Source organism: Chanodichthys erythropterus, chromosome 9 (assembly GCF_024489055.1).
Source record: "Chanodichthys erythropterus isolate Z2021 chromosome 9, ASM2448905v1, whole genome shotgun sequence".
NCBI lineage: Eukaryota > Metazoa > Chordata > Actinopteri > Cypriniformes > Xenocyprididae > Chanodichthys > Chanodichthys erythropterus.
In genome coordinates, this window is record NC_090229.1 from 8,522,824 (window position 1) to 8,544,769 (window position 21,946).

Below are 21,946 nucleotides of genomic sequence, written 5' to 3' on the forward strand. Positions count from 1 at the left end.
ATTATGTTATTTTGTTAAGTCTATAAAAATGTTAATTGTTAATCTGAATCATTTATTTAAAAAAAACTTTGGTTTGAATGAATGATTAAATTCCTCAATCAAATACACTTGTTTCATAGATGAATCAGCATTTTGAACGAATCTCCTGAATGAACGATTCAATGACAAATGTTTTTTTAAGTAATTTGTCGCCATCTGGTGGCGTAACAATATAATCGATCCAATCGTTATTTGAAGTGCAAAGCTACTTTCAAAAGGTGACTAGTACAGTATACAGAGTTACATGTTTAAAAAAAAAGACCGTTATAATTTATTTATATGATCAATTATTAAAAAAGGTTTTCTAATAAATAAATAATGATTAAAAAAGTTCAAAGTGATCATGGTGTTTATTGCAATGTACAAATATCTTGGTCAGAATGAGAATAAAACACTTATTTACCTGGAAAACATACTGAAAAACAAACAAATACCTTGTAAGGTTGCAATCATTACAAATCATTTGTATTACATATAAATAGCTAAATCTATGAGTGTATAAATCTGTTCTTGGTAAGTACTGACATATTGTATAGATTATATACATCTCCAGTATACATATAGGCAGTGTTAGGCTGACTTTGACCTACAGTATGTCTACTACATCACATAAATTACAATCTTAGAGAATAATATATAACAAAATTAAATAAGCATTTTCTCATTACCATGGCATTTTAAAGATCATTAGATGTAATTTAGTACTCTAGCAAAAATACATAAATAGAACTTCATAGAACATGCCTAACTTTGTTCAAATTTAGTGGTAGGCTAATATAAGATAGCAATTTTAATATAGGAAGTGCCTTCTGTCAGCATAGTGGAATACTAGCGCGACTCGAATGAAGTGCACTCAACATTTGTACATATGCCACAAATGTGGTTAAAGGATGGCTGTAGTCGGCCAATTTCATGTAAATTCAAGGTGAGGTATTTAGCAGCCGCAGATCTCAAAAAAAAAAACTTACCGATCGGTGCGATTTGCTGCTTAAAGTCGGAGGAGTTGAATACGTACTGAAGCCATACATGCACTTTGCTGTCTTTATTGCAGATGAAGCTGTTTATATATATTTGTGAAATAAACGCATGTTTCCAACATTTACGTGCAGTAAAAAACTATTCATTCAAACCTTAATGCACTACTTATTTCAGCGCCTACAGGCCTTTGTACAATGAAGATCAACATAAGCTTATTCTTTTTAAATATCAAAGTCTATTTTTATACTTTTATTTCGATAAATATGGCATACATAATAATACAAATTGTGTTTAATATAATACTATTTCTACATGAAAACTGTTAATGTTGTAAAAACTGACTCATGTACATGGCATTTTTACCATAGTAAAAAAACATTGTCATTCGTCTCTTTATTGCAGAACAAGATCGTCGCATACAAAAATATACAGAGGATTTACAACAGTACTCATTGTTATAGCAGCAAATGAACAAAATCAAATTATTTCTCCAGGGAATAACATTAAATGAACACATAGGCTACTTCCGTTTTGTATTTTCAATACACTTCTTACAAATTATACAATCTTAATATATTGCAGCAGTTCAGTTTAAACTGGTATGATGTAAAATTATCTCAAATCTTCACACTATTAATTCTTCGGACTATTATGGACGTACACTTCCAGATGTCCATTATTTGTAAATAAATCTCACAAGAACATTATCATATAGCCTACCAATTTCTAAAAATAAAGATTTTTTTAAAGACAATATTCCTTTTATTCCAAATAGGCTAACAGATTTGTGTGGACACACAATCGTTGTGATAAAACTCAATTCAATGACAACATTGCAAAAGTTTCTGCTCGTGGAAACCCTAACCAAGGCAGTTTCAGAAAGTAAATAATAAATATCATTACCAGAAGAAGCCGACTGTGTAAATCCTTGACATAAACCGTTCGCATTTAAAGTTATTAAAGCATTTTCCCGAGAAGTCGCCGGCGCGAAGGTAACAACTGATACACTGCTTTGCGGATAGGCGGAAGTTAACTGACGTCATTGTGAAAAGGGTCTATTAAATTAAAATTTTCATTGCAGGGGCAGGACCAGGTAACAATGCTAGTCCAATCAACAAACTTTAAATGAAAAATTAAAAGACTGACATATTATTGAAAAAATCTAACGTAAATGGGCGGGGCCCCCTATTGGGCGGGGCCCATGGGCTTGAGCCCAGTCAAGCCCAATGGTAAGTCCGGCCTTCACTGTGGTAATATATATCTGTATTATGTAACATATGTTGCCTTGATCAAAAATGTTAATTAACTTCAGCATTGCGTGATACCATTTCAAAGTGATTTCTGCCATTTTGTCAGATAATAAATTGTATTTACCAGTGAAAACAAACCCGGAAAGAGGCGTGAGGATTTGAAGAGAAAAACGAGAGATTATGGGATATATCGTAAATTAAATGGACAACAAATGTGCAGTATATGTTGTCCTTTTTCATACTATTAATGTGGAATGCAAAGGAAAAAAAAAGAAAAGAATCATGAGGAAAAGAATGCAGCAAATGAAAAGAGCTCTTGTCATATTCTTGTTATAACATGTCACATTAAAATACCAAGCGTTACATTATTCTCATGATGTCTGAAAATAAAACGTGAAGGAAAATTGACCGCTCATTCAGTCTAACTGATGGATAAACTTTATGTAGGGCAAACTTATGATTTGAAATGATTCATTTCAGTCTTTTTGAATGGAAGTTCCCCAAACCGGAAGCGCCACCCTTAATTCAAAATGCAGTAGGCTCGTCAGGAAGGTGGATGTAATAGTTATATTTTCTATACAGCAGCCCAAATCATGTAATGACTTGCCCAAATAATGACTGATCTGAACAGTCATGAAACTTATGTTTACATGTTTTGTACACTTCCCTGAACTATGTCCACCATTGTGGACGTGACATAACTTTAATGCCATTTTAAAACATGTCTGATTCAAAGTGTCTCCAGTCTCCTTTAGAGCAGATGCAAGGAAAAGGTAAGTGAGGCCTTGAGTCACTAGTTTTAAAAATGTACTAGTTTCTTGATTCCTTTTTGCTGCCATCTATAAATAGCTGCTTCTCTCAGCTTTACAAAGAAACATGGGACATCTGTACAGGAGGACCATGTCTGCATCTCATTTCTGCGCTCCTATTAAAGTATTAAACTGCACAACGCATGTTACTCTTTTCCCGGATGATCTGAGATAAGCTCCCTTCCAGACGTTCATTATCAGCTGTAGTTCATTTCCCTCTCTGGGTCGTGCTAAACATGTTTGCCAGAGGTTCGTAATTACGCCGGCATCATTTTTTAATGAGACAGTGAGTACTGAAAAAATCCTCCTGTGATGTCTTGGAGAACGGGAAGTTGAAGGAATAGTTCATCCAAAAAAGGAAGATTTACTCACTCTCTGTTTTTCTAAATCTGCTTTCTAAATCTAACAGGAGCACAGAGTCCGTCAAGCTCTAAAGTGACAAAAGATATAGCCTAATAAGAAGCAAGAAAAATAAAATAAAGTAAAATTAAATAAAATAAACTTTTAAATATTACTACTACTAATACCAGTTTAAACTGATTTTTAATTTAGTTATTTAACATATGCAAAGCAAATGAAAATGACTGAACAGAATAACAAAATAAATAAATAATTTACTAGAGTACTAAAACCACATGGACAGATGATGCTAGAATAAAAAATATTATATATAGCCTAATGCCATTAGTTCTCGCATGTCTTGAGATTAAAGGTGCAGTAAGTGATTTCTGAGAAACGCTATTGAAAGTGGATCAGACAAAGCACCACAACACACTTGTAGCCAATCAGCAGCAGGGGGGCGTGTCCACTCATGATGGGGGAGGAGAGAGAGAGATCTGAAGAAAGACTGTAGAAAGAGAGATGGCTGAGTGTTACAAGGGAATAGAAGGGTTATGATCAGGCAAGAGCTTTTGGACCAGCGTTAATATTAGAAAAGCTTTCCAGCGGGAAGTCCTGAAAATGGATGCTGAGATTGTGTTGTTTCTGCTCCATATGTCAGTGTAACGCAGTTCGTATGTACGGGAAGAAGGAAGCGGGAACCGGCGAACATTCAACAAAACTTGAATTCAAAATAAATAAATACAAAACGAAAGTAATTCCGGCAGACCCTCGCGAACGTCTGCCGACCACACAAACATAATAAAACATAAAATAAAGTCCTCTCTCGCCCTTCACTGTCGTTGCTCCTCCTTTTATGCCTCCGGAGCTCCTCCATGAGTGACTCAAGGCTGGCGCGCCTCGCAGGTGATGCACATTATAACTTGCGTCACCGGCCTCGCGCCATTCCCTCGCGGCTCTCGCCCCGCCTTGCTCGTCACAGTCAGTAACATTAGTTTTTATATGTTTCACAGGACCAAGATATGCTGTTGTTGTAATTTTAGCTATAGTAACGGGACAGTTTTGATTCTAGCGACTAACGACCAACTCTTGCTTGTATATACACTTATGTATTTTTTTTGTTCTTCCTTGTCAATCAATTGTAATCGTCACTTTATTTTTTTTGTGGAACATTGTTTTGCTTCGCTTCAGCTTTCATAAAGAAACAACCACACTTGCATTGCGTGTTTCTGCATTTTGGGGGCGGAGCAATGAAGGGGCGTGTTTGTTTAGGTTGATCTCCAATGTCAATAGTGTTTCTCAGAAATTGCTTACTGCACCTTTAAGTTTGCCACAATACCAAAAATTCAGGGATTACTATTTTAAAAATTCTCAACACAGAAAAATGAATACACTATTAAATTTAATTTATTTTAATTTACATTTTTATTATTCGAATTTCAGGCTTTTTAATTCAATTAAATTATGTTTTGAATTTCAGTCTTTTGTATTGTATGATTTTAGAAACCTTCAAATATAGTGCCTGAGTCCTACAGGCTTTATTCATGGTGTCTTTTTGGTAACACATTATTTTACAGTGTCATTGTTACGTATGTTACATGTAGTTACTGTAGTAAAAACTATAAATTACATGCAACTAACCCTAAACCAACCAAACCCTAATCCTAACCCTATAGTAAGTACATGTAGTTACTTAATATTACTCAGTACTTAAAGGTACAATTTGTGATATTTTTTTCCGCTAGAGGTCACTAGAAGCCTATTCAAAACAAAGGCGTAGTTTGATGACGTAAAGTTTTAGAGTGGAAACTTGGGACATGTGGTCTCCATCTCAACGGACGGTGCAAAAGAATAGGGATTGGAGTCTGGAAGAACTCATGTTCGTGGATGCGATTATTAACGTTACTGTAGTATGAAGCAGAGCAGGACCGAGTGTTTTGGGAGCTGAACGAGGAGCTGGAGCGATTGATCAACACACGCCTCACGAGCAGCGGGACTTTTATTATGACACAGTCGCCGGCGCCGCTTCCGCTTTTCCGGTCATGAGTTTACGGGAGCTGTCCTTGTCGACAGAACCAGCGGCAGATGGTAAACAGTAATTATGTTCCATAAATAATTAACACAATCCACCATAAAACGTGCAAGAAGTAAATAAGGAACTGTTTGAAGCAAGCTAGTGGTTTGCTGGACGCTAGACTCTACTTCCGCATTTGTCCACGGCACTGTTGTCATGTGGTTTCTACGTCAGTAAAGGCGGTAACAAAGGTAACTGACGTCATTGACAGGCGACTGCACTGCCCCGTGTCACTGTTTAGAATGGGAATTTTCTCATGATTTACAAGTAGTTGAAAACATTAGAGATATTGTTAGTAATCAGCTGGACAAAATATATAACACTAGCCTAGTGGTTTTTGGATATTTTACTGCAAAAATTTTACAAATTGTACCTTTAAATGTATAATTACAGTGTAACAAAGACACTTTAAAATAAAGTGTAACCGTCTTTATTTTTCTCTCAACATACTCAGTCCCCATTCACAGCATGCAAAAGTTTTTTTAAAATCCCTCATTTTGTGTTTCACAGAAGAAAGCAAGTCGTTTGGAACAACACAATGGTAAGTAAGGGATGACAATAAATCAAATGTTTTTAAAAAATACATTTTTGAGGGAACTATTTCTACATTTTAATGCAAACCTCCATCCGTTAGCTGTGGTTGTCTCTTTGTCTTTGTGCCCTTTAGCAGGTGTGGTGTAAAACATTGGAAAAGGATGCATTGACTCTTCTCATCTGAACGTCAGTGTGTAAGAAAATCTGCCGGATGGGACGCATACCGTGTCATTGCGGCAGTGTGATAGGACACAGGAAAAGGAAAATCCTCCTAATCGAGGCTGGATGAATTGAGGTACTGTAGGTCAAAATCCATTCCTGGAGAACCGTTTATCTGTGTCTAAATCGAGAAAGGACAAGAAATCTATCTTGAAACGGCTCCATTTTTGTGCCAACTGATCCTATACGTCAGTCCAGGAGAGATAGCGAGGAGCCTTGTCTTTGAGTTTTGATACGAAGACACCCTTTACAGTCACAGATAGTGATAATGACTGAAACCTTTTATTGTGCATAAAAACCACTAAGGTAAAAGTTCATTTTATGTAAATCACCGGCATCTTATCTTATGCTACTTTCCATTCAGTCATTTGAAGTAGGATTTTCCTACTTTAATTTACCGTAGGGGTAAACCTCATAAACTGTCTGGGCCATATTTCATGGCAAATAATATATATATATATATTTTTTTATGACAATTGATCCTCCCTCCCAATCAGTAAATATTCATTGAAAAGATGGCTTGATATTGATTGATAAAATCCCAATTTGGTGGATGCATGTTTTTTTGTCTGTGCACTTTGTTGTTTCTTCGTTGTTTCTGAAGAACTACATTGTTTGACAGAAGCATACATTTGTTATCGGGGCTGTCGCTAGCGGGGCGAAAGATAGTGACGATTTTAGGGGACATCCCCCAGAATGCAAAGGGGGGAACCACCTTAAATCCACTGTAAACCACGGCTTCTTGGGGCTTACTGCTTTATTTTAATGAATTACTGAAAGAGAAGGGTCTGCACACATTTGTTAAAATTCTGTTGGATTTTTCACAGAAAGTATTCTCGTCCCTTCATAATATTAAAGGTGCCATTGAATGGAAAATTTAATTTACCTCAGTATAGTTAAATAACAATAGTTCAGTCCATGGAAATGACATACAGTGAGTCTCAAACTCCATTGTTTCCTCCTCCTTATATAAATCTCATTTGTTTAAAAGACCTCAGAAGAACAGGCGAATCTCAACATAACACAGACTGTTACGTAACAGTCGGGATCATTAATATGTACGCCCCCAATATTTGCATATGCCAGCTCATGTTCAGGGCATTACACAAGGGCAGCCAGTATTAACGTCTGGATCTGTGCACAGCTGAATCATCAGACTAGGTAAGCAAGCAAGAACAATAGAGAAAAATGGCAGATGGAGCAATAATAACTGACATGATCCATGATTATATGATATTTTTTGTGATATTTGTAAATTGTCTTTCTAAATGTTTCGTTAGCATGTTGCTAATGTACTGTTAAATGTGGTTATTTGTTAAACTGTTAAATGTGGTTATGTGCGCTATTTTCATTTTTTAAACACTTTCAGTCTGTATAATTCATAAACACAACTTCATTCTTTATAAATCTCTCCAGCAGTGTGTAATGTTAGCTTTAGCCATGGAGCATAGCCTCAGAAACTCATTCAGAATCAAATGTAAACATCCAAATAAATACCATACTTACATGATTAGACATGCTGCATGACGAACACTTTGTTAAAGATCCATTTTGAGGGTTATATTAGCTGTGTGAACTTTGTTTATGCTGTTTAAGGCAAGCGTGATCTCCGGGGGCGGGGAGTGTGAGGAATTAAAGGGGCCGCAGCCTGAATCAGTGCATAGTTAATGATGCCCCAAAATAGACAGTTAAAAAAATTATTTAAAAAAAATCTATGGGGTATTTTGAGCTGAAGCTTCACAGACACATTCAGGGGACACCTTAGACTTATATTTCATCTTGTAAAAAAAAACGTTCGATGGCACCTTTAAGATGAACCACTGTAGTCACATGAACTGTTTTAAACATGTCTTTATTAGCTTTCTGGGCATTGAAAGTGTTAATTATCTTGCTGTCAATGGAGGCCTCACTGAGCCATTGGATTTTATGAAAAATATAGAATATTCCAGAAACGCCTCAATTATAGTCTTTAGTTTTCTTTCAGGAACGTTCACGTCACAATATTCCTCATTTAAATAATTCCTGCCCAAGGCATATGCAAAAAAAATTGGGATGAGGCCTAGTTGAGTTGTGTTAGTAGTGTGTTGAATCTCGCATTAACTAATGGGACCTTATTGTAGAGTGTTACCAATTATTCTCATATGTAAAAAATTGGAACAAAGATCAAAGTGGTAGGAACTGTCTTAAAACATTGCTTTGAACACAGCTTTAAAACAATGTTTATAAAACATAATAAAAGATATCTCGCACAGTTCAAATTCAGCAGACCGCATTTGTGAATATGTTTGTTGGTAAAAACAAAAGTTTTTCAGATTCCTTCATGATCCAGATGGCGTTTTGTGTGTGGATTTCTAAAACTGCAGCCTGTCGGTTTGAAACGGGCTGCTGAAACAAAAGGCTGCCCGCACACTCACCGTCCAAAATGAATACCGACAATCTGATTCGGCTTAATCTCCGAAGCCCAAACCCACACGCTCCGTCAGCAGCTCTGGAGGTGTCAGTCTTTGCAGCATCTCCTAATCCTCCGTTTTGTGCGCCAGCGGTTAGCTTGCTTGTTGACTGTTGACTGGAAGGATGTTGTTGAATGTATTTCTTTCTCTCTGAAGGAAGGAGGGCCTCATCCCTGGATGGAATTTCAGCTCTTGGCTCGTCATCTCTGAAGTGGCCAGAGATTATCTGTTTGTTTGGGGTATCGATCCGACACTTGAGCTTGCTCGTTGGAACCGTATACACGTTCAGATGGGACTTTCACCGAGGTTAAATTCGGACCTCAGAGGCCCCGCGGCTTAACCGTGAACGACAACATTTATAACTTAATGACAACTGTTTTGGAGTCCGCACGGGATGACTAATTCAACTCGATGGTCAATTTTACCACACAGAAGTGCCCTCTTCAATATCCTCTCCATATGGGCTGTTCACCCTGTCCAATTCATTAGGCACTCTGGGCTCTTGTAAAACTGTGTCCCGTGATTCACTGGTGCAGAGCTTCTATTGATGGTGACAGTCCATTAAATTCTTCATCAAGAGGTGCTTCGATGCCCAGAACTCCTCGTTTAAACAGTACTGCCTGGCCAGAGCAACCAGCCTCTGTTTACCTCTAAACCAAACAGCATTTTGTTATTGTTCAGGGTGCAGAGCAATAATACTGCGTGGTGACTATGACTATTTTAAAAATACCACTTACACTGCAAAAATAGCTTTTCAATAAGTTTGTGATTAGGTTTTATTTTTGACTTGTTTTCCAGTTTAAAAAACAAAAAAATCAGTGTAGCAAGATGCATAAGATGTTAAGACTTGTTTTCAAAGAATCTATCTTTAATACTGCACTTGCACATTTTTTTCCATTTGTTTTGCATATAAACAAGTTAAAACCAAGTGGAAAAACTTGCTAGAGCAATAAGACAATACTCTTATACTCAAGATGCAGTCTATGAAAACGCTGTCTTAAGCAAAGTTGCTTCTCGATGATATTTTTAGTATTACTTTTATGGCATTTATTAATATTTTGAATTTCCCTTTATTTTTATATTTCCAGTTTTTATTGTATTATTAGTTTATTCTATACTCAGTTTTTTTTAATGTTTATATTTAGTTTTAATTTATTTTTTTATTCAGTTTTAGTTAATTGATTTAGTACTTCAACTTATTTTATTTCAGTTAATTTCCAAGGTAACACTTTAATATTTTCCCCTAATTTTTAAGTTTAAGTTTTTCATGTAATATTTATATTTTTTCTTTATTTTAATTAGCAAAAATGATTTTTAAATAGCTTTAGTTGTAGTTTTAGTGAACAATACAAACACTGTTTCTCAAAAGAATTAATATAAAATAATTTGTAGACATTTTTTTAAATGGAAAAACAAGATAAACATGCGCATTAAAAATAGTATTTTCTCAGTGCTCCAGTTTATTCGTTTCAGCCATACCGAGTCACATTTTCAAATAAGTAGCATTTTACTAATCTATTTATGGGTCAATGGGTCATTTTTTTTTTTTTTTGTCCAAAGGCCTTAATAATAATAAAAAACAAAGATATGACATCCAATGTTTGCAAGGTAGTAAAACTAGATCACTTTTATTGAATCCAAAAGGTTTAATTATATTTTGCTACATATAAAAGTATTTTAAAGATTATGAAGTGTCAAAAGGTCATTCGGTTTAACCGTCCAAAGGCCAATACAGCCATTTAATTCATGATTAAAATATCTTAGAATGTAATAAATGTATATATTTTTTATTCTGGCATGATTGTATAACATCATATATCAACATAGTGCAAAATGGTATTAAAATTATGTGTAGAAGTCGTTACTTTATGAGAAAGAATGTCCAGAAAAATGAATTTAATTTGTCATTCGGAGTAACCAATATAAAGCGACCATTTTGGATCAAGTCATGCGGTCAATATCATGTGACAGGATGTGACGACATCATTCAGACACCTGCAAAGGACCACATGGTTGTGAAGCAAAGTAAAAAAAAAAAAGTAATGTTTTAACTTCCCAAATGTCCCAAAACATCAGGTCATTCAGTACAACTGCTATAATACATGGAAAATGTTGTAATATTTTAAAAACTTGTACTAAATATAAAATGTTTGATTGTCCTTTTGCTAGCTAGCTAGATATCAACCTGTTAGCATCGTTTAAAAATATTGTCATTCGGTAAAACCAAGAGACCGAAATTTTGGTTAAACCAAATTACTTTTTTGAACAAATTTTGTTAACAATTAATAAATCTTCAAAATTAATTATATCTCCATTATGTTTTTTTACACTTTTAAAAACCTTATTCATCAATTACCCTGTTTTAATATAAAGAGATATGTCAAAATGGTATGTCATATATGTATGCGTTGCTCTTGCCATGCAGTCTTCTATAGTCAAACAATGGCTTTTATTAGGAGTAATGCATTCATGTAACATGCTTTTTCTTACAAAAGTGATGAGTTTGGGAAAGAAATCTCTTTATGCAACCAAAAGCAGAGGAGAGTGTTGATCTTTTGAAAACAGTCATTATTTTTGCCATTCAATTGAGTGATGCTAAGAAATTATGCACATTAATATGAATTTCACTGCCTTTGCTTCAAAATTTCTTCTTTTTTTTTTTTTTAGGCTCACACTGCATGTCCCATTGCAATTGTACAGTGAAGATTTCTGTGACAACATTCGACAAACTCTAAACACTTTTTTGCATCAGGCAGCAGCAGCGGAAGATTAAATTGCGTTGTGGCAGTGGCGGCACAGTCAGTTCGTGGCTTCATCCATTATCAATCGTCTACTCGAGGCTTAAGAAAGGTTGACATGCCACAGCCAGACATGATAATGAAAGAGATACGGGATCGGTGCTGACGAGGGGTCAGTGAACGGCCCTGAATGGGTTCATATTGATTACATGACCAGATCCGCCTTTTCATGCTACTTCGTGCTGTCCTGAAAAAGTTGATGTTGCACTTAGACGAAATGTCCACTGCAAACAAAATAAAGCTCATGATTCCTATTTCAGGCAGAAGGTAAGATGGATGGTCCAGGTCATGCTACTGATACGCAATTGGATGCTTCAACCCTACTGACATTCATATAATAGGCACGTCCAAGACATTATTCCAAAACAAATCATGGCTTGACCAGAAACCGCTCTCAGATTACTAAGCCGTTTATACAATCAAAGTAGCTGATATGCGAGCCACTACAATACTTGACCCAGTTTCCAATGGCGGTATGAAAATGTGCACAGATTTTCCTTCCTGCATTGTCATGTCTAATTGCATCAGTTGAAGGTTGTAGATGATCCAAAGGTCTGTGACCTGTTTAAGCCATTTTTTTGTTGTTGCCGTGTTTAAAGAAGAGTGCTTCATAATTACCTGGAGCATTTTGGTAAACAGTTGTCAGAAACAATCAAGTAATTGGCCCTGAAACTTCCTTACTGGCTGATGTCATGGAGTTAAATTAGCTTTATCGTCTGTTTAGGCCCTTAGAGTGGTTGTTTTTATCTATTGTCCACTAACGGCCTGAAGAGCTGGCTTTCTGTAGATTTTCTGTAGGTTTCAAAATGATTATTTTTCAGTTAATGAGTTCATAGTGGAAGGAGAAGCTTGCTTGGATTGGCAAGGTCTTGTGTAACTCTTTATCGTTTGATGTTGCCATATGTGTTTGTTCTCATTCTCACTCACTTTTAAAGGTGCTAAAGAGGATTTTTTTGTCGACTGAGAATCCAAAGAATGTTACTGAGTTTTTGAAATGAGCGCATGTGTAAGAACAGCCCCCCTCCTTCACAGCTCAAAGGAACGCCTCCCAAAACTCGTGCACGAGTATTGGAACACGAGTGTTTACCACCGGCATTCGCTGGATTGTGGATTCATCATGTTGGACTCACCGCAGGTAACTCATAATCTGCAGTTGTTACTCCTGTCTCCTGACAAAAACATTGCATGCGGCGCCTGTGGAGTGTGGAAAGTTACTGGAGCGCGCAGCCGCGCTCGTCTCTCACAAGGAACGTCACGGCAGTGATTGACAAGCCAGAGAGTCAATCGTTTATGCGATGATCGCGTAAACGATTGGCTGATGATGTATATTAATATCATCATGCACAGATGATGTATATTAATATTATTCCTTTCAGTGCACCTAATACATAGTCTTTTATCAGTTAGTAAAGACAGTTTCAAGTAATATTGCAAAAATGTGTAAAACAAAACATCCTCTTTAGCACCTTTAAGAACAAAATTGTGTAATAATGTGCTTTTTACTGGTCGGCCTCCATGGATCGGACTTGTTTGTTCAGCACATCCCACAGATGCTCGATTGGATTGAGATCTGGGGAATTTGTAGGCCAAGTCGTTGTTGTGCTCCTCAAACCATTCCTGAACCATTTTTGCTTTGTGGCTGGGTGCATTATCCTGCTGAAAGAGTCCACAGCCACCAGGCAATACCGTTTCCATTAAAGGGTGTACATGGTCTGCAACAATTCTTAGGTAGGTGGTACGTGTCAAAGTATAATCCACAAGGATGGCAGGACCCAAGGTTTCCTAGCAGAACATTACCTAAAGCATCACACTGCTAGCCTGCCTTTTTCCCATAGTGCATCCTGGTGCCATGTGTTCCCCAGGCACCCCAGACACACACGCACCCGACCGTCCATGTGATTCAGACCAGACCACCTTCTTCCATTGCTGCGTGGTCCAGTTCTGATGCTCACGTGTCCACTGTTGTTGCTTTTTGTGGTGGACAGGGGTCAGCATGGGCACCCTGACTGGTCTGCAGCTATGCGCCCCCATACACAACAAACTGAGATGCACTGTGTATTCTGACACCTTTCTATCAGAACCAGCATTAACTTCTTGAGCAGTTTGAGCTACAGTAGCTCGCCTGTTGGATCGGACCACACAGGCCAGAATTCGCTCCCCACGTGCATCAATGAGCCTCGGTAGCCCATAACCCTGTCGCCGGTTCACCACTGTTCCTTCCTTGGAGCACTTTTGATAGATACTGACCACTGCAGAGCTGCAGTTTCCCAGATGCTCTGACCCAGTCGTCTAGCCATCACAAATTTGGCCCTTGTCAAATTCGCTCAAATCCTTATGCGGGTGTATGTGATGTATATAATATATGTATATAACGTTATAGATATAGATATATGTGATGGATGGATTTTTAAATAATAATGAAAAATATAAATATTGCCATATGGCAGTTTTGAAACTGCAGTGATCCATTTCTTGTTTGTAATTTTAATAGATAGCGACATTTATTATATTACTGCAGTTGTTTATTTGGAAGTGTTTATAGTAATATTATTGAACTTATGCATAAATGGCACAATTCTGATTTATGTTTCATGTCTTCAGAAAAGGCCAGAAGAAGAGTGCACTACTCATTCTAACAATAAGGATGAGTCAGGCTTTTAAGAACATTAATTAAAGATAACTGATAATGATTCACTCAATTTGAGTTTGTAGGAGTTCCAAGTTCCAAAGGAGTTTTAAATATCAGTCGATAAAACGGATGGATGGATGGATGGATTGATGAAGGAATTGATGGAGGGATGGAGGAATAGATGAATGGATTGATTGAAATAATTGGGTTTTATGGTTTTACTTTGAATTCAGCTCTAAAATAAATGTTTATAAAATGGATCATTTCGATCATGGCCTCTGATTGGCCAGTATAACTTTCCAGCCATGCTGAGCAATACCTAAAAGTACATCTAAAGAAAACATCTGTCACGATTTGTAAGTCTTGTAACAACCCTGACCTCAGTGTAGACCTTCAGAAGAAGGATGTCTAAATTGTTTTTTCCCCCTCTACAATCAGATGTAGAATATTCCTCACCAAACTGAAAAAAGAAGGAACAGGAAAAATAGAAGGACTTCACAGTGGACTATTACCCAGCAGTCCATGCGTAGACTTTAAGGAGGATGGTGAGGGTTGAGGGTGGTGTTTGGGGCAAGGTAGGATACAGTGGGTACGGAAAGTATTCAGACCCCCTTAAATTTTTCACTCTTTGTTATATTGCAGCCATTTTCTAAAATCATTTAAGTTCATTTTTTCCCTCATTAATGTACACACAGCACCCCATATTGACAGAAAAACACAGAATTGTTGACATTTTTGCAGATTTATTAAAAAAGAAAATCTGAAATATCACATGGTCCTAAGTGTTCAGACCCTTTGCTCAGTATTTAGTAGAAGCACCCTTTTGATCTAATACAGCCATGAGTCTTTTTGGGAAAGATGCAACAAGTTTTTCACACCTGGATTTGGGGATCCCCTGCCATTCCTCCTTGCAAATCCTCTCCAGTTCTGTCAGATTGGATGGTAAACGTTGGTGGACAGCCATTTTTTGGTCTCTCCAGAGATGCTCAATTGGGTTTAAGTCAGGGCTCTGGCTGGGCCATTCAAGAACAGTCACGGAGTTGTTGTGAAGCCACTCGTTCATTATTTTAGCTGTGTGCTTAGGGTCATTGTCTTGTTGGAAGGTAAACCTTCGGCCCAGTCTGAGGTCCTGAGCACTCTGGAGAAGGTTTTCGTCCAGGATATCCCTGTACTTGGCCGCATTCATTTTTCCCTCAAATGCAACCAGTCGTCCTGTCCCTGCAGCTGAAAAACACCCCCACAGCATGATGCTGCCACCACCATGCTTCACTGTTGGGACTGTATTGGACAGGTGATGAGCAGTGCCTGGTTTTCTCCACACATACCGCTTAGAATTAAGGCCAAAAAGTTCTATCTTGGTCTCATCAGAGCAGAGAATCTTATTTCTCACCATCTTGGAGTCCTTCAGGTGTTTTTTAGCAAACTCCATGCGGGCTTTCATGTGTCTTGCACTGAGGAGAGGCTTCTGTCGGGCCACTCTGCCATAAAGCCCCGACTGGTGGAGGGCTGCAGTGATGGTTGACTTTCTACAACTTTCTCCCATCTCCCAACTGCATCTCTGGAGCTCAGCCACAGTGATCTTTGGGTTCTTCTTTACCTCTCTCACCAAGGCGCTTCTCCTCCGATAGCTCAGTTTGGCCGGACGGCCAGCTCTTAAATGCTTTTAGCAAATGGCTGCAATATAACAAAGAGTGAAAAATTTAAGGGGGTCTGAATACTTTCTGCACCCACTGTATGTGTGACCACCTTCTGTATATGTTCTGTTTTGCTATCGGAGCCACATCCAATGTCAGATTTACCTGATCCAAAATGCTATAAACAATAAGTGAACAAGTGTCCATTTCATAACCAGAATCTCATGCTGATATGAAACTAGCCTTCAAACGGCACTTCACTCTCAGACTCTACCAGTGTCCGCCGTTTCCGCATTGACGTTTTGCTGTAGTGAATAAAAATGATGGAGGAGAAATATAGAGGGGGCAAACGAGAGTGGCCATTAAAAGAAGGCAATCTATGGGGTAATAGGAATCATTATAGAGTCATCATGAATAAATAATGTTTCTTTCCTTTCTATTGAGCTCTCTCCCCCTCTCTATCTCTATGTCAATGCTCGACTCAGCAGGGTTTCCTCACGCTAGCTTTCGGTCTGTCCTGGAAAGGAGGGGCGAGGGTGGCGTAATTGAAATCTAATCAAGTTGATGAGTCAAGAGAGGAGAACTTGCATGAGGAAAACACTCTTTCGAATGAGAAAAAGATAAGGGCTGATAGGAAAACGAAGTGATTTTTCACTGGAGTCAGTATGGTGGAGTGTCTGCATGGATTTTTTTAGCCTGCTAATGTACATCATTATAAAAACATCTGAATCACCGGAGAAGAAATATCCCTTGTTCTGTTAGAAAGATCTGAACCATGGCAACTAAAATTGACATCTTTAGCAACTTGGTCTGTATACTAAGAATAAATGTTAAGGACAATAGTGTCATGTTTTCTACATTATCTCTGAAAAGAATGTGCACATTAAGGCAAATAGAGATAAAGTTTCAGGAGGTTTACTTTCCTCAGTTTTGTTTTAATTCTCCCCAGTTTTTTTTTTTTCTCTCTCTCAAAATGATCTTGTTGAGTTGCACTCAAAGCACTTTCCATTGCTTTGCCATTAACAACGGAAACATGCTGTCAAATGTTATTAGCCAGGGAACTTATCTGCACAACATTCAGTAAAACATCCCAGAATGTACATCATATTCCATGCTCGATTATTAACAATGTAGCTTACACAAATGACTTGTTGTTGCCAACATACAAGTAATTTCAGAAGTTTGTTTAGAAGCCCTAACCATAAGTATTCAATTTTGCATGTGTCGCTTCCCGCACTGTTACATACATGAAAGATACATCAAATTATATGGCTTGTAAATATATTTTATGTAATATTAATTATAATGTTTGCATTGCAGATTATAAAGCCCACAGATTTGCATTTGAGGGAGCTGAGCTATATCTGAAGACCAGAATATCAAAGACTTGGGGACGGAGTCTCGATGTGGACCAGTAAGTAACCTTCTCACAACCACATGGCAGCCTGCTAAAAACCACTTAGAACACCTTAGCAACCACATGGCAACCACCCAGAACACTCTAACATTGTGGTGGAGAGTTTTGCACAGGCATATATTTCCCCACTTAAAGTCTAGTAGTAACTAAGTATTTGCTGCTAATTTCACCAAAATAAGAAATTGAGATTGTGAAAGCATTTTGCGCTTTTTGAAAGATGGTCATTATTATTCATTATGCTGTCAAGAATTAACAGTAATTTTTAGAAAGAATGGTATTTTGATTGAAATTATAATTACCATAATTTAATAATAAAATGTATCATTATAATAATTAACATTTTATTATTATTGTATAATTATTTAGAAATTATATAAATGATATAATTATAAAAATATAATTTTATATAAATAAATATGTAAGGCTACATTTATTTAATAAAAAATACAGTAATATTTTGAAATATTATTATAATTTAAAATTGTTTTACATTTTAATACATTTAAGTGTAATTTATTCTTGTGATCAAAGCTGAATTTTCAGCATCATTACTCCAGTCTTCAGTGTCACATGATCCTTCAGAAATCATTCTAATATGCTGATTTGCTGCTGAAGAAATATTTCTTCTTATTAGTGTTAATTAATACTAATACTTTTGTTTATCAAGGATGCATTAAATTTATCAAAAGTGACAGCGATGACATTTATAATGTTACAAAAGATTTATATTTAACAAATGTTTAAAAAAAAATGTAATTAATACATGTAATAAAAACAAATAAATGGTGTTCATTGAACTTTCTATTCATCAGAGAATCCTGAAAAAGTATCACCATTTCCACAAATGTTAAGTAGCTGTTTTCAACTTTGATAATAATAATAAATATTTTGTGGGCAGCAAATCTGCATATTAGAATGATTTCTGAAGGATCATGTGACACTGAAGACTGGAGTAACGATGCTGAAAATTCAGCTTTGCATCACAGGAATAAATTACATTTCTAAATGTATTCAAATAGAACACAGTTATTTTATATTATAATAATATTTCACAATATTGCTCTTTTGTACTGTGTTGTTGATCAAATAAATGCAGCCTTGGTGATCATAAGAGACTTATAATATATATAATCTTAATTATGTCAGATAACACTTAAACAAAACATGGCCAGGTCAAAGTGTCTGAATCATTTTTGGTTCCAAATTTGTATCAATTTTACTGGTAGTCCACTGTATGAAGAATTTTTGGGTATAATATGTCACAGTTTACTTTATTTTGCTATCCTCATTTACATAAATGAACTATAGTGTCCTGTACCCAATTAAATTTTAAACAATTATAATATGCAGTAATTCTAAAATAGAATTATACAAATACATACACATTTATACTGGAAACGGTGATTAGTATGGTAAATAGGAGTTAATATATGATGACGGTATGTGCTTTAGCAAAGCTCCCTGTGACAAGAAAACACTGCTTCAGTAGAGAGCTGACCCTCAAATGAAGAGTCCCTCCAGGGAGGCAAAAATGTGACATGCAAGCGAAAGTTTATGTGTTCCCCTGCTCCCAGAGTCCTCAGTGCCGCCCATCGCTCATTCACAGCACACGATAACAGTCCCTGTAATAACATCAGCAGCAGGCCTGGCGCTTTTTATCTGCATAAAAGTGTGGACTACACACATCCATCAATTAGATTGTTTTGGAGGGCAGAGAGAAACTCCAGCGGCATTGCAGTGGAGATTAAACTTCTATTAAAGGTGCATATTCCTTGTTTTTGTGCCTAAATATATACTGCTGCTCCAACTCAGACTTGTGTCTCCATTTTAGTGCACGGATCATCATTACTAATTCTATATACATAGTATTGTATATAGTAAAATACTACTAGCTGTGCACTATATTTGCTTTGAAATACAATGCAACAGCTTCCTAATGTCATAGAAGATATTCGAGTGAGTTTAGCAATAACCAAGCGTTCCTCAATCTGAAATTAACTGACATTTATATATACGTTTACTGCTTTTAGCTACTCTGTCCCATGCATTTTATTGTGTCACACTTTTATTAATTTTCCATGCAAATGCATCTGATGCCATTCAAACTGGACCAATTTCAGGCATTTTAGTGGACAGGATGTGACACAAATGGATTCAGCATTTGTCGGTTTTGTTTGAATTTTCTATGTGCTGAAGGGATAAAAATAATGTGAGAATACTGACAATTTAGTTAATGTGAGAATACTGATTATTTAGCAAAGTGGACACAATGTTTTCAGTAATGATTCACTAGCTGTGGAAAATGATTTTTGCTGTGGGCTCCTGGGTAATCTACATGCTATGCAGCACCAGCTCAGAATTAAAAATAGTCAAATACAACTGTACCTTGTTTTTAAAGATGTTTCAGTAAAGACCAACACACTTCACTGGCATTTATTTTATTTAAGCTGTGTTTTCTACTGGTGCCTCTTCCCGTCTGTTTATCTTGGCGACGGTGAAGACAGTCTGACTTTTATAGGGTGAGGGTTGAATGTGTTTTAGTTGTAGAGTTCTGCAGTTGTCGCATAAATGGATCCAGTGTGTTGTGCTGGTTGTCTTCCCAGAGGACTAGTAGATTTAGAAGGCTGTGCTCTGAATTTTAAGCATGCTGTCAAATGCTATCTCAACTACATTCCCAATCTCATACTCAAGGCTTTTAACTGGTAAGTTAGGCAGAATTTTTACCCTTTTTTGAGTTGCGAGCTTTCACATTTCATTTCTCAATAGTGTCTGCACTGTTGCTCTGACTGCCACACAGATATATTATGGACAGTAAACTGGATTTGAGAATGAGCACTTGCTTTCTAAAGAGCAATTTTGCTCAACCTTATAACCTTACCCATCTAGTATGTCGTACTGGTGCACATCCATTAGTGATACGGATGACGGTGTAGTAGATATCACTAATAGTAGTGTGGTGTGTGCAAAAGGCCGCTTTAAATATGGTTACATTTACAAAACGGATAATAATAATTATATAAAATCTGAATATATTAATAATTCTATTAATGCAGAATATTAATTAAAAGGATGTTGCAACCATATAAAATGCACTGCTTCAGTATCCCTCAAGTAGTTAATATAAATAAGTTTAATAATAACACAGTATATACATTGTATCACTATAAAAAAACAAAACAAAAAAAAAACACTGACATTATATAAATGTTTGTCATACCGACCAATCATAAATGTAATTCATATATTTATAGGGTATAAATATATTACGGATATTTTAATGGGTCTGTATGACAAACATTTACATTAGTATACAGTAGTTAGAGTATATACAGTCAAACCAAAAATTATTCAGACGTTTTTTATATTTTTAATATATTTTGACTAGTGGGTGCAGGGCACTATAGTTCATTTATGTAAGTGAGGATAGCAAAATAAAGTAAACTGTGACACATTATACCCAAAAATTCTTCATACTGTAAAATTGATAAATTATTCAGACACTTTGACCTGACCATGTTTTGCTTAATTATGTAATCTGACATAATTAAGCTAATTTTTTTCTGACACTGTTTATCTCTGAGATCTTGTCATATTTTATTACCCTTTTTTTAAACTATAGTGAATAAACTGAATTAATGAATGAAATTTTGCTGTTCCTTGGTCATGCTTTAACTTTGCAAATTCTAGTATTGCGTTAGTATTGCGTCCTTCTCATGAGCATTTAATCATTTTTGACTTTTCAGTCTGAGTTAAATCTCTTTTTTGACTCATTTTGCCTGTAAAAGCAAACCTGCCTAATATGCACACCTGAATATAAGGCGTTTTCATTTCCAGCCTTCATGAACAATTATATATAACTTAGAAATGATTAAATACAATATTAATAGTAGTTACTATAGTAGTATTATTTTTTATTTTTTCCCCCAAAATGTATATACTGTATAATGATATTATTATATATACTGTATTATAATAGAATGATAATGATATATATTATAATAGGCCTATATTTATATAACTGTATTATGATTTAGCAACAATTTTTTTACTGTGATAATGCACTGAAACATTTTTTGGACGTCACTGGTTATAAAATCATGATGTTTATGCATGTTTCTTTGGAGGTGAATTTTAGAAGGTTGCAAAATGTCATCACTGTTATAATTAGGTATAATAATACATATGCTTTGACTTTCTAGGTTTTTGACTCTTACGGGACCTTCCCAGTTTGCTACAGTAGGAGGCTGACGTGGATGTATTCAGTGTATTCAACTTCTGTCTAAATTTTGATGGTGCTGGAATATTCCGACTGCTCACTGACCTCCTGTAAGGTATGAAAATAGTTATTTACAACATAGTAGATTTCACAGTAAAAGCTTCACAATGAAACATTTCTAAATGTGAGCTGCTGTTAAATATAGTTATTAAGCCATATTTAGTGAAAAATTAGTACTAGTATTTATATATTTTAAGCAAGTGTTTTGCTATGCAGTGTGTATCAGAGGGATATAACAGTATAATTTGATAGGTTTGATTTCAGTTGCATTCTGGTAGATTTAGCATACTTTTTTTTTTTTTTTTAGCATATTACAGTATTTTGGTCTGTGTTGTGGAGTGAAGTATTGCAGTAAAGTGCAGAGACATGCAGGAAAGCTTTTCCCCATCTTCTTCAATCATTCATAGAAAGACTCCAGAAGTATGACGCAACGGCTCTCACTGTAATTCCAGCCTCTCCAACAATAATTCATTTCTCTGTATGTGACTTAAAGTTTTTTT

At 36.1% G+C, this 21,946-nt stretch overlaps 1 long non-coding RNA gene across 1 annotated transcript; it reads left to right on the forward strand.

The window, feature by feature from the left end:
• Positions 1-5,223: 5,223 nt before the first annotated feature.
• LOC137026384 (uncharacterized) lies at positions 5,224-21,486 on the forward strand. The gene is made up of 4 exons (XR_010895872.1): positions 5,224-6,030; positions 6,157-6,318; positions 17,074-17,167; positions 21,370-21,486. It is a non-coding gene; the product is annotated as an uncharacterized lncRNA (long non-coding RNA).
• The last annotated feature ends 460 nt before the right edge of the window (positions 21,487-21,946 follow it).